This window comes from Oncorhynchus mykiss, chromosome 18 (genome assembly GCF_013265735.2).
Source record: "Oncorhynchus mykiss isolate Arlee chromosome 18, USDA_OmykA_1.1, whole genome shotgun sequence".
Classification (NCBI taxonomy): Eukaryota; Metazoa; Chordata; class Actinopteri; order Salmoniformes; family Salmonidae; genus Oncorhynchus; species Oncorhynchus mykiss.
Genome location: NC_048582.1, coordinates 69,769,785 through 69,783,228, shown reverse-complemented (window position 1 = coordinate 69,783,228; position 13,444 = coordinate 69,769,785).

The following is a 13,444-nucleotide window of genomic DNA, read 5'->3' as shown; positions in this document are numbered from 1 at the left end:
TATCACCATGTGTGTGTGTCTCTTCACAGAACCCGTTGTTCCATAGGAGTATTTTTATCTGTTTTTTAAATCTGATTCTCCTGCTGCATCAGTTACCTGATGTGGAATAGAGTTCCATGTAGTCATGGCTCTATGTAGTACTGTGGAATAGAGTTCCATGTAGTCATGGCTCTATGTAGTACTGTGGAATAGAGTTCCATGTAGTCATGGCTCTATGCAGTACTGTGGAATAGAGTTCCATGTAGTCATGGCTCTATGTAGTACTGTGGAATAGAGTTCCATGTAGTCATGTCTCTATGTAGTAGTGTGGAATAGAGTTCCATGTAGTCATGGCTCTATGTAGTACTGTGGAATAGAGTTCCATGTAGGCATGGCCCTATGTAGTACTGTGGAATAGAGTTACATGTAGTCATGGCTCTATGTAGTACTGTGGAATAGAGTTTCATGTAGTCATGTCTCTATGTAGTAGTGTGGAATAGAGTTCCATGTAGGCATGGCTCTATGTAGTACTGTGGAATAGAGTTCCATGTAGTCATGGCTCTATGTATTACTGTGAACCTCCCATAGTCTGTTCTGGCATTGGGGACTGTGAAGAGACCTCTGGTAGCTCTTTGTGTACTTATAAAGGTCAGCCGTGCTGCCCGGTTCTGAGACAACTGCAATTTTCCCAAGTCCGTCTTTGTGGCAACTTTCCACACAACTGAACAGTAGTCCAGGTAAGACAAAACCAGGGCCTGTAGAACCTGTTCAGAAGGCAGAGCAGCGCTTTATGTCTATCACAGTATTGCATCCAAGATAGTGTACTATGTAGGGAATAGGGTGCTATCTTTGACCAGGACCCAATGGGCTCTATGGAGGGAATAGGGTGTCATTTGGGACTCATTACCTACCTGGCTGTTCTTCTAGCTGGTCCTCTTCTCACCACTCCTCTGCTAGCTGGTCCTCTCCTCTACTAGCTGGTCCTCTCCTCACCATTCCTCTGCTAGCTGGTCCTCTCCTCTACTAGCTGGTCCTCTCCTCACCACTCCTCTGCTAGCTGGTCCTCTCCTCTACTAGCTGGTCCTCACCTCACCACTCCTCTGCTAGCTGGTCCTCTCCTCTACTAGCTGGTCCTCTCCTCACCTCTCCTCTGCTAGCTGGTCGTCTCCTCACCACTCCTCTGCTAGCTGGTCCTCACCTCTCTTCTGCTAGCTGGTCCTCTGCTAGCTGGTCCTCTCCTCACCACTCCTCTGCTAGCTGGTCCTCTCCTCTGCTAGCTGGTCCTCTCCTCACCACCCCTCTGCTAGCTGGTCCTCTCCTCACCACTCCTCTGCTAGCTGGTCCTCTCCTCTGCTAGCTGATCCTATCCTCACCACTCCTCTGCTAGCTGGTCCTCTCCTCTGCTAGCTGGTCCTCTCCTCACCACCCCTCTGCTAGCTGGTCCTCTCCTCACCACTCCTCTGCTAGCTGGTCCTCTCCTCTGCGAGCTGGTCCTCTCCTCACCACCCCTCTGCTAGCTGGTCCTCTCCTCTGCGAGCTGGGCCTCTCCTCACCACCCCTCTGCTAGCTGGTCCTCTCCTCTGCGAGCTGGTCCTCTCCTCACCACTTCTCTGCTAGCTGGTCCTCTCCTCTGCTATCTGGTCCTCTCCTCACCACTCCTCTGCTAGCTGGTCCTCTCCTCTACTAGCTGGTCCTCTCCTCACCACTCCTCTGCTAGCTGGTCCTCTCCTCTACTAGCTGGTCCTCACCTCACCACTCCTCTGCTAGCTGGTCCTCTCCTCTACTAGCTGGTCCTCTCCTCACCTCTCCTCTGCTAGCTGGTCCTCTCCTCACCACTCCTCTGCTAGCCGGTCCTGTCCTCACCACTCCTCTGCTAGCTGGTCCTCACCTCTCTTCTGCTAGCTGGTCCTCTGCTAGCTGGTCCTCTCCTCACCACTCCTCTGCTAGCTGGTCCTCTCCTCTGCTATCTGGTCCTCTCCTCACCACTCCTCTGCTAGCTGGTCCTCTCCTCTACTAGCTGGTCCTCTCCTCACCACTCCTCTGCTAGCTGGTCCTCTCCTCTACTAGCTGGTCCTCACCTCACCACTCCTCTGCTAGCTGGTCCTCTCCTCTATTAGCTGGTCCTCTCCTCACCTCTCCTCTGCTAGCTGGTCCTCTCCTCACCACTCCTCTGCTAGCCGGTCCTGTCCTCACCACTCCTCTGCTAGCTGGTCCTCACCTCTCTTCTGCTAGCTGGTCCTCTGCTAGCTGGTCCTCTCCTCACCACTCCTCTGCTAGCTGGTCCTCTCCTCTGCTAGCTGGTCCTCTCCTCACCACCCCTCTGCTAGCTGGTCCTCTCCTCACCACTCCTCTGCTAGCTGGTCCTCTCCTCTGCTAGCTGATCCTATCCTCACCACTCCTCTGCTAGCTGGTCCTCTCCTCTGCTAGCTGGTCCTCTCCTCACCACCCCTCTGCTAGCTGGTCCTCTCCTCACCACTCCTCTGCTAGCTGGTCCTCTCCTCTGCGAGCTGGTCCTCTCCTCACCACCCCTCTGCTAGCTGGTCCTCTCCTCTGCGAGCTGGTCCTCTCCTCACCACCCCTCTGCTAGCTGGTCCTCTCCTCTGCGAGCTGGTCCTCTCCTCACCACTCCTCTGCTAGCTGGTCCTCTCCTCTACTAGCTGGTCCTCTCCTCACCACTCCTCTGCTAGCTGGTCCTCTCCTCTACTAGCTGGTCCTCTCCTCACCACTCCTCTGCTAGCTGATCCTCTCCTCTACTAGCTGGTCCTCTCTTCTCCTCTCCTCTGCTAGCTGGTCCTCTCCTCACCACTCCTCTGCTAGCTGGTCCTGTCCTCACCACTCCTCTGCTAGCTGGTCCTCACCTCTCTTCTGCTAGCTGGTCCTCTGCTAGCTGGTCCTCTCCTCACCACTCCTCTGCTAGCTGGTCCTCTCCTCTGCTAGCTGATCCTCTCCTCACCACCCCTCTGCTAGCTGGTCCTCTCCTCACCACTCCTCTGCTAGCTGGTCCTCTCCTCTGCTAGCTGATCCTCTCCTCACCACCCCTCTGCTAGCTGGTCCTCTCCTCACCACTCCTCTGCTAGCTGGTTCCTCTCCTCTGCGAGCTGGTCCTCTCCTCACCACTCCTCTGCTAGCTGGTCCTCTCCTCACCTATCCTCTGCTAGCTGGTCCTCTCCTCACCACTTCTCTACTAGATGGTCCTCTCCTCTGCTAGCTGGTCCTCTCCTCAACACTCCTCTACTAGCTGGTCCTCTCCTCTGCTAGCTGGTCAACTCCTCTGCGAGCTTGTCCTCTCCTCTGCTAACTGGTCCTCTCCTCACCACCCCTCTGCTAGCTGGTCCTTTCCTCACCACTCCTCTGCAAGCTGGTCCTCTCCTCACCACTCCTCTGCTAGCTGGTCCTCTCCTCTGCGAGCTGGTCCTCTCCTCACCACCCCTCTGCTAGCTGGTCCTCTCCTCTGCGAGCTAGTCCTCTCCTCACCACCCCTCTGCTAGCTGGTCCTCTCCTCACCACTTCTCTGCTAGCTGGTCCTCTCCTCTGCTATCTGGTCCTCTCCTCACCACTCCTCTGCTAGCTGGTCCTCTCCTCTACTAGCTGGTCCTCTCCTCACCACTCCTCTGCTAGCTGGTCCTCTCCTCTACTAGCTGGTCCTCTCCTCACCACTCCTCTGCTAGCTGATCCTCTCCTCTACTAGCTGGTCCTCTCTTCTCCTCTCCTCTGCTAGCTGGTCCTCTCCTCACCACTCCTCTGCTAGCTGGTCCTGTCCTCACCACTCCTCTGCTAGCTGGTCCTCACCTCTCTTCTGCTAGCTGGTCCTCTGCTAGCTGGTCCTCTCCTCACCACTCCTCTGCTAGCTGGTCCTCTCCTCTGCTAGCTGGTCCTCTCCTCACCACCCCTCTGCTAGCTGGTCCTCTCCTCACCACTCCTCTGCTAGCTGGTCCTCTCCTCTGCTAGCTGATCCTCTCCTCACCACCCCTCTGCTAGCTGGTCCTCTCCTCACCACTCCTCTGCTAGCTGGTCCTCTCCTCTGCGAGCTGGTCCTCTCCTCACCACTCCTCTGCTAGCTGGTCCTCTCCTCACCTCTCCTCTGCTAGCTGGTCCTCTCCTCACCACTTCTCTACTAGATGGTCCTCTCCTCTGCTAGCTGGTCCTCTCCTCAACACTCCTCTACTAGCTGGTCCTCTCCTCTGCTAGCTGGTCAACTCCTCTGCGAGCTGGTCCTCTCCTCTGCTAACTGGTCCTCTCCTCACCACCCCTCTGCTAGCTGGTCCTTTCCTCACCACTCCTCTGCTAGCTGGTCCTCTCCTCACCACTCCTCTGCTAGCTGGTCCTCTCCTCACCACTCCTCTGCTAGCTGGTCCTCTCCTCACCTCTCCTCTGCTAACTGGTCCTCTCCTCACCACTCCTCTGCTAGCTGGTCCTCTCCTCACCTCTCCTCTGCTATCTGGTCCTCTCCTCACCACTCCTCTGCTAGTTGGTCCTCTCCTCTGCTAACTGGTCCTCTCCTCACCACTCCTCTGCTAGCTGGTCCTCTCCTCACCACTCCTCTGGTAGCTGGACCTCTCCTCACCACTCCTCTGCTAGCTGGTCCTCTCCTCACCACTCCTCTGCTTGCTGGTCCTCTCCTCACCACCCCTCTGCTAGCTGGTTCTCTCCTCTCCTCACCACCCCTCTGCTAGCTGGGCCTCTCCTCACCACTCCTCTGCTAGCTGGTCCTCACCACTCCTCTGCTAGCTGGTTCTCTCCTCTGATAGCTGGTCCTCTCCTCACCACTCCTCTACTAGCTGGTCCTCTCCTCACCACTCCTCTGCTAGCTGGTCCTCTCATCACCACACCTCTACTAGCTGGTCCTCTCCTCACCTCTCCTCTACTAGCTGGTCCTCTCCTCTGCTAGCTGGTCCTCTCCTCTGCTAACTGGTCCTCTCCTCACCACCCCTCTGCTAGCTAGTCCTCTCCTCACCACTCCTCTGCTAGCTGGTCCTCTCCTCACCACTCCTCTGATAGCTTGTATTCTCCTCACCACTCCTCTGCTAGCTGGTCCTCTCCTCACCTCTCCTCTGCTAGCTGGTCCTCTCCTCACCACTCCTCTGCTAGCTGGTCCTCTCCTCTGCTAGCTGGTCCTCTCATCACCACTCCTCTGCTAGCTGGTCCTCTCCTCACCACTCCTCTGCTAGCTGGTCCTCTCCTCACCACTCCTCTGCTAGCTGGTCCTCTCCTCACCTCTCCTCTGCTAGCTGGTCCTCTCCTCTGCTAGCTGGTCCTCTCCTCACCACTCCTCTTCTAGCTGGTCCTCTCCTCACCACTCCTCTGCTAGCTGGTTCTCTCCTCACCACTCTTTTGCTAGCAGGTCCTCTCCTCTGCTAGCTGGTCCTCTCATCACCTCTCCTCTGCTAGCTGGTCCTCTCCTCACCACCCCTCTGCTAGCTGGTCATCTCCTCACCACCCATCTGCTAGCTGGTCATCTCCTCACCACCCCTCTGTGTTTATGGAGGAGGAGGAGTGAGACCTGTATCTCTTCCTCCATACCTCCTCCTCCATATCTCCTCCTCCATATCTTCTCGTCCATACCTTTTCCTCCATATCTCCTCCGTACCTCCTCCTCCATATCTCCTCCTCCATATCTTATCCTCCATATCTCCTTCTTAACTCCTCGTCCATATCTCCTCCTACTTACAGTGTGGCAAAAAAGTTTTTAGTCAGCCACCAATTGTGCAAGTTCTCCCACTTAAAAATATGAGTGGCCTGTAATTTTCATCATAGGTACACTTCAACTATGACAGACAAAATGAGAAAAATCACATTGTAGGATTTTTTATGAATTTATTTGCAAATTATGGTGGAAAATAAGTATTTTGTGTGTGTGTGTGTGTGTGTGTGAGAGAGAGAGAGAGATATGGAGGAAGAGATATGGAGCAAATATGGAGGAGGTATGGAGGAGGAGGAATGGAGGAGAGGATATGGAGGAGGAGGTATGGAGATGATATGGAGGAGGAGATATGGAGGAGGAGTTATTGAGGAGGTACATTTCTCCTCCATTTCTCCTCTGTACCTCCTCCTCCATACGTCCTCGTCCATATCTCCTCCTCCATTTCTCCATAACTCCTCCTCCATTTATCCTCTGTATCTCCTCCTCTGTACCACCTCCTCCGTACCTCCCCCTCTGTACCTATTCCATATTTCCTCCGTACCTTCTCCTCCATACCTCTTCCATATCTCCTCCTGCATTTCTCCTCCTCCATATCTTCTCCATACCTCCTCCTCCATATCTTCTCCATACCTCCTCCTCCATATCTTCTCCATACCTCCTCCTCCATTTCTCCTCCTCCATATCTCCTCCTCCATATCTTCTCCATACCTCCTTCCTCCATATCTCCTCCGTACCACCTCCTCCATGTCTCCTCCTCCATACCTCCTCCTCCATATCTCCTCCATATCTCCTCCTCCATACCTCCTCCTCCATATCTCCTCCTCCATATCTTCTCCTCCCTATCTTCTCCATATCTCCTCCTTATCTCCTCCGTATCTCCTCCTCCATAACTCCTCCTCCATATCTTATCCATATCTTCTCCTCCATATCTCCTTCTCCATATCTTCTCCATACCTCCTCCTCCGTACCTCCTCCTCCATATCTCCTCCTCCATATCTCCTCCTCCATTTCTCCTCTGTACCTCTTCCTCCATATATCCACCTCCATATCTCCTCCTCCATATCTCCTCCTCCATTTATCCTCTGTACCTCCTCCATAACTCCTCCTCCATTTATCCTCTGTACCTCCCCCATATCTCCTCCGTACCTCCTCCTCCATACCTCCTCCATACCTCATCCTCCATATCTCCTCCTCCATATCTCCTCCTCCATACCTCCTCCTCCATACCTCCTCCTCCAGATCTCCTCCTCCATATCTTCTCCATATCTCCTCCTCCTCCGTATCTCCTCCTCCGTTTCTCCTCTTCCGTACCCTATCCATATCTTCTCCTCCATATCTTTTTCCTCCATATCTCCTCCTCCATTTCTTCTCCATACCTCCTCCTCCGTATCTCCTCCTCCATATATTCTCCATACCTCCTCCTCCATATCTCCCCCTCCATATCTTCTCTTCCATATCTTCTCCATATCTCCTCCTCCATATCTCCTCCGCCATTTCTCCTCTGTACCTCCTCCTCCATATCTCCTCCTCATCTCCTCCATATCTGCTCCTCCATATCTCCTCCATACCTCCTCCTCCATATCTCCTCCTCCATACCTCCTCCTCCATATCTCCTCCTCATCTCCTCCATACCTGCTCCTCCATATCTCCTCCATACCTCCTCCTCCATATCTCCTCCGTACCTCCTCCTCCATATCTCCTCCTCCATATCTTATCCATATCTCCTCCTCCATATCTTATCCATATCTCCTCCATATCTCCTCCTCCATATCTTATCCATACCTCCTCCTCCATATCTCCTCCGTACCTCCTCCTCCATATCTCCTCCTCCATATCTTATCCATACCTCCTCCTCCATATCTCCTCCGTACCTCCTCCTCCGTACCTCCTCCTCCATAACTTCTCCATACCTCCTCCTCCGTACCTCCTCCTCCATATCTCTTCCTCCATATATTCTCCATACCTCCTCCTCCATATCTTCTCCTCCATATCTCCTCCTCCATATCTCTTCCTACATATATTCTCCATACCTCCTCCTCCATATCTTCTCCTCCATACCTCCTCCTCCATATCTCCTCCTCCATATCTCCTCCGTACCTCCTCCTCCGTATCTCCTCTTCTGTATCTCTTCTTCCATATCCCCTCCATATATCCTCCTCCATACCTCCTCCTCCGTATCTCCTCCTCCATATCTCCCCCTCCTTTTCTCCTCCTTCATATCTCCTCCTCCATATCTCCTCCTCCATACCTCCTCCTCCGTACCTCCTCCTCCATATCTCCTCCGTACCTCCTTCTCCGTATCTCCTCCTCCATACCTCCTCCTCCATACCTCCTCCTCCGTACCTCCTCCTCCATATCTCCTCCGTACCTCCTTCTCCATATCTCCTCCTCCATATCTTATCCATATCTCCTCCTCCATAACTTCGCCTCCATATCTCGTCCTCCATATCTCGTCCTCCAAATCTCCTCCTCCATATCCCCTCCTCCATACCTCCTCCTCCATATCTTCTCCTCCATATCTCCTCCTCCATACCTCCTCCTCCATATCTCCTCCGTACCTCCTCCTCCATATCGTCTCCATATCCCCTCCTCCTCCATATCTCCTCCATATATTCCCCATACCTCCTCCTCCATATCTCCTCCTCCATATCACCTCCATACCTCTTCCCCCATATCTCCTCTTCCATACCTCCTCCATTTCTCGTCCTCCATATCTCCTCCATACCTCCTCCTCCGTATCTCCTCCTCCATACCTCCTCCTCCGTACCTCCTCCATATCTTCTCCTCCATATCTCCTCCTCCATACCTCCTCCTCCATATCTCCTCCGTACCTCCTCCTCCATATCTTCTCCATATCTCCTCCTCCATATCTCCTCCTCCGTACCTCCTCCATATCTCCTCCTCCATACCTCCTGCATATCTCCTCCATATCTCCTCCTCCATATCTCCTCCTCCTTATCTCCTTATCTCCTCCATACCTCCTCCCCCATATCTCCTCCTCCATACCTCCTCCTCCATATCTCCTCCTCCATATCTTCTCTTCCATATCTTCTCCTCCATATCTCCTCCGCCATTTCTCCTCTGTACCTCCTCCTCCATATCTCCTCCTCCATACCTCCTCCTCCGTGGATACCAGTGTGCTGCAATGAACTACATGACAAAATGAGTAGTGGATATGATCCAATGACATCCTCCGGTGGTGAAGGACAACCCAGGGGTGGGGGGGTGAGTCAGAAGCAGGGATAAGGGGCCCTCACTGACCCCTCGGACAGCGAGGTCTGTCTATTTGTATTTTTTAGGGATCCCCATTAGCTGTTGCCAAGCGACTCTTGCTGGGGTCAAAACACACCAAAGCAACCATATTACATATGAAACAAGAGATGAACTGTGTTTTAACTGAATGACCTAAAGATAAAACAGTACATCATATAACATCTCTACACCAACATCTCCTCTCCTCTACTAGCTGGTCCTCTCCTCACCACTCCTCTGCTAGCTGGTCCTCTCCTCTACTAGCTGGTCCTCTCCTCACCACTCCTCTGCTAGCTGGTCCTCTCCTCTACTAGCTGGTCCTCACCTCACCACTCCTCTGCTAGCTGGTCCTCTCCTTTTCTAGCTGGTCCTCTCCTCACCACCCCTCTGCTAGCTGGTCCTCTCCTCACCACTCCTCTGCTAGCTGGTCCTCTCCTCTGCTAGCTGATCCTATCCTCACCACTCCTCTGCTAGCTGGTCCTCTCCTCTGCTAGCTGGTCCTCTCCTCACCACCCCTCTGCTAGCTGGTCCTCTCCTCACCACTCCTCTGCTAGCTGGTCCTCTCCTCTGCGAGCTGGTCCTCTCCTCACCACCCCTCTGCTAGCTGGTCCTCTCCTCTGCGAGCTGGTCCTCTCCTCACCACCCCTCTGCTAGCTGGTCCTCTCCTCACCACTTCTCTGCTAGCTGGTCCTCTCCTCTGCTATCTGGTCCTCTCCTCACCACTCCTCTGCTAGCTGGTCCTCTCCTCTACTAGCTGGTCCTCTCCTCACCACTCCTCTGCTAGCTGGTCCTCTCCTCTACTAGCTGGTCCTCTCCTCACCACTCCTCTGCTAGCTGGTCCTCTCCTCTACTAGCTGGTCCTCTCTTCTCCTCTCCTCTGCTAGCTGGTCCTCTCCTCACCACTCCTCTGCTAGCTGGTCCTGTCCTCACCACTCCTCTGCTAGCTGGTCTTCACCTCTCTTCTGCTAGCTGGTCCTCTGCTAGCTGGTCCTCTCCTCACCACTCCTCTGCTAGCTGGTCCTCTCCTCTGCTAGCTGGTCCTCTCCTCACCACCCCTCTGCTAGATGGTCCTCTCCTCACCACTCCTCTGCTAGCTGGTCCTCTCCTCTGCTAGCTGATCCTCTCCTCACCACCCCTCTGCTAGCTGGTCCTCTCCTCACCACTCCTCTGCTAGCTGGTCCTCTCCTCTGCGAGCTGGTCCTCTCCTCACCACTCCTCTGCTAGCTGGTTCTCTCCTCACCACTCTTTTGCTAGCAGGTCCTCTCCTCTGCTAGCTGGTCCTCTCATCACCTCTTCTCTGCTAGCTGGTCCTCTCCTCACCACTCTTCTGCTAGCTTGTCTTCTCCTCACCACCCCTCTGCTAGCTGATCATCTCCTCACCACCCATCTGCTAGCTGGTCATCTCCTCACCACCCCTCTGTGTTTATGGAGGAGGAGGAGTGAGACCTGTATCTCTTCCTCCATACCTCCTCCTCCATATCTCCTCCTCCATATCTTCTCGTCCATACCTTTTCCTCCATATCTCCTCCATATCTCCTCCGTACCTCCTCCTCCATATCTCCTCCTCCATATCTTATCCTCCATATCTCCTTCTTAACTCCTCGTCCATATCTCCTCCTACTTACAGTGGGGCAAAAAAGTTTTTAGTCTGCCACCAATTGTGCAAGTTCTCCCACTTAAAAAGATGAGTGGCCTGTAATTTTCATCATAGGTACACTTCAACTATGACAGACAAAATGAGAAAAATCACATTGTAGGATTTTTTATGAATTTATTTGCAAATTATGGTGGAAAATAAGTATTTTGTGTGTGTGTGTGTGTGTGTGTGTGTGTGAGAGAGAGAGAGATATGGAGGAAGAGATATGGAGCAAATATGGAGGAGGTATGGAGGAGGAGGAATGGAGGAGAGGATGTGGAGGAGGAGGAATGGAGATGATATGGAGGAGGAGATATGGAGGAGGAGGTATGGAGGAGGTACATTTCTCCTCCATTTCTCCTCTGTACCTCCTCCTCCATACCTCCTCGTCCATATCTCCTCCTCCATTTCTCCATAACTCCTCCTCCATTTATCCTCTGTATCTCCTCCTCTGTACCACCTCCTCCGTACCTCCCCCTCCGTACCTATTCCATATTTCCTCCGTACCTTCTCCTCCATACCTCTTCCATATCTCCTCCTGCATATCTCCTCCTCCATATCTTCTCCATACCTCCTCCTCCATATCTTCTCCATACCTCCTCCTCCATATCTTCTCCACACCTCCTCCTCCATTTCTCCTCCTCCATATCTCCTCCTCCATATCTTCTCCATACCTCCTTCCTCCATATCTCCTCCGTACCACCTCCTCCATGTCTCCTCCTCCATACCTCCTCCTCCATATCTCCTCCATATCTCCTCCTCCATACCTCCTCCTCCATATCTCCTCCTCCATATCTTCTCCTCCCTATCTTCTCCATATCTCCTCCTTATCTCCTCCGTATCTCCTCCTCCATAACTCCTCCTCCATATCTTATCCATATCTTCTCCTCCATATCTCCTCCTCCATATCTTCTCCATACCTCCTCCTCCGTACCTCCTCCTCCATATCTCCTCCTCCATATCTCCTCCTCCATTTCTCCTCTGTACCTCTTTCTCCATATATCCACCTCCATATCTCCTCCTCCATATCTCCTCCTCCATTTCTCCTCTGTACCTCCTCCATAACTCCTCCTCCATTTATCCTCTGTACCTCCTCCATAACTCCTCCTCCATTTATCCTCTGTACCTCCCCCTCCGTACCTCCTCCATATCTCCTCCGTACCTCCTCCTCCATACCTCCTCCATACCTCATCCTCCATATCTCCTCCTCCATATCTCCTCCTCCATACCTCCTCCTCCATACCTCCTCCTCCAGATCTCCTCCTCCATATCTTCTCCATATCTCCTCCTCCTCCGTATCTCTTCCTCCGTTTCTCCTCTTCCATACCCTATCCATATCTTCTCCTCCATATCTTTTTCCTCCATATCTCCTCCTCCATATCTTCTCCATACCTCCTCCTCCGTATCTCCTCCTCCATATATTCTCCATACCTCCTCCTCCATATCTCCCCCTCCATATCTTCTCTTCCATATCTCCTCCTCCATATCTCCTCCGCCATTTCTCCTCTGTACCTCCTCCTCCATATCTCCTCCTCATCTCCTCCATACCTGCTCCTCCATATCTCCTCCATACCTCCTCCTCCATATCTCCTCCTCCATACCTCCTCCTCCATATCTCCTCCTCATCTCCTCCATACATGCTCCTCCATATCTCCTCTATACCTCCTCCTCCATATCTCCTCCGTACCTCCTCCTCCATATCTCCTCCTCCATACCTCCTCCTCCATATCTCCTCCGTACCTCCTCCTCCATACCTCCTCCTCCATATCTCCTCCTCCATATCTTATCCATGTCTCCTCCTCCATATCTTATCCATATCTTCTCCTCCATATCTTATCCATATCTCCTCCTCCATATCTTCTCCATACCTCCTCCTCCGTACCTCCTCCTCCATATCTTCTCCATACCTCCTCCTCCGTACCTCCTCCTCCATATCTCTTCCTCCATATATTCTCCATACCTCCTCCTCCATATCTTCTCCTTCATATCTCCACCTCCATATCTCTTCCTACATATATTCTCCATACCTCCTCCTCCATATCTTCTCCTCCATACCTCCTCCTCCATATCTCCTCCTCCATATCTCCTCCGTACCTCCTCCTCCGTATCTCCTCTTCTGTATCTCTTCTTCCATATCCCCTCCATATATCCTCCTCCGTATCTCCTCCTTCATATCTCCTCCTCCATATCTCCTCCGTACCTCCTCCTCCATATCTCCTCTTCTGTATCTCTTCTTCCATATCCCCTCCATATATCCTCCTCCGTACCTCCTCCTTCATATCTCCTCCTCCATATCTCCCCCTCCTTATCTTCTCCTCCATATCTCCTCCGCCATTTCTCCTCTGTGCCTCCTCCTCCATATCTCCTCCTCCATACCTCCTCCTCTGTACCTCCTCCTCCATATCTCCTCCGTACCTCCTTCTTCATATCTCCTCCTCCATATCTTATCCATATCTCCTCCTCCATATCTTATCCATATCTCCTCCTCCATAACTTCGCCTCCATATCTCGTCCTCCATATCTCGTCCTCCAAATCTCCTCCTCCATATCCCCTCCTCCATACCTCCTCCTCCATATATTCTCCTCCATATCTCCTCCTCCATACCTCCTCCTCCATATCTCCTCCTCATCTCCTCCATACCTCCTCCTCCATATCTCCTCCTCCATATCTTCTCCTCCCTATCTTCTCCATATCTCCTCCTTATCTCCTCCGTATCTCCTCCTCCATAACTCCTCCTCCATATCTTATCCATATCTTCTCCTCCATATCTCCTCCTCCATATCTTCTCCATACCTCCTCCTCCGTATCTCCTCCTCCATATCTCCTCCTCCATATCTCCTCCTCCATTTCTCCTCTGTACCTCTTCCTCCATATATCCACCTCCATATCTCCTCCTCCATTTCTCCTCTGTACCTCCTCCATAACTCCTCCTCCA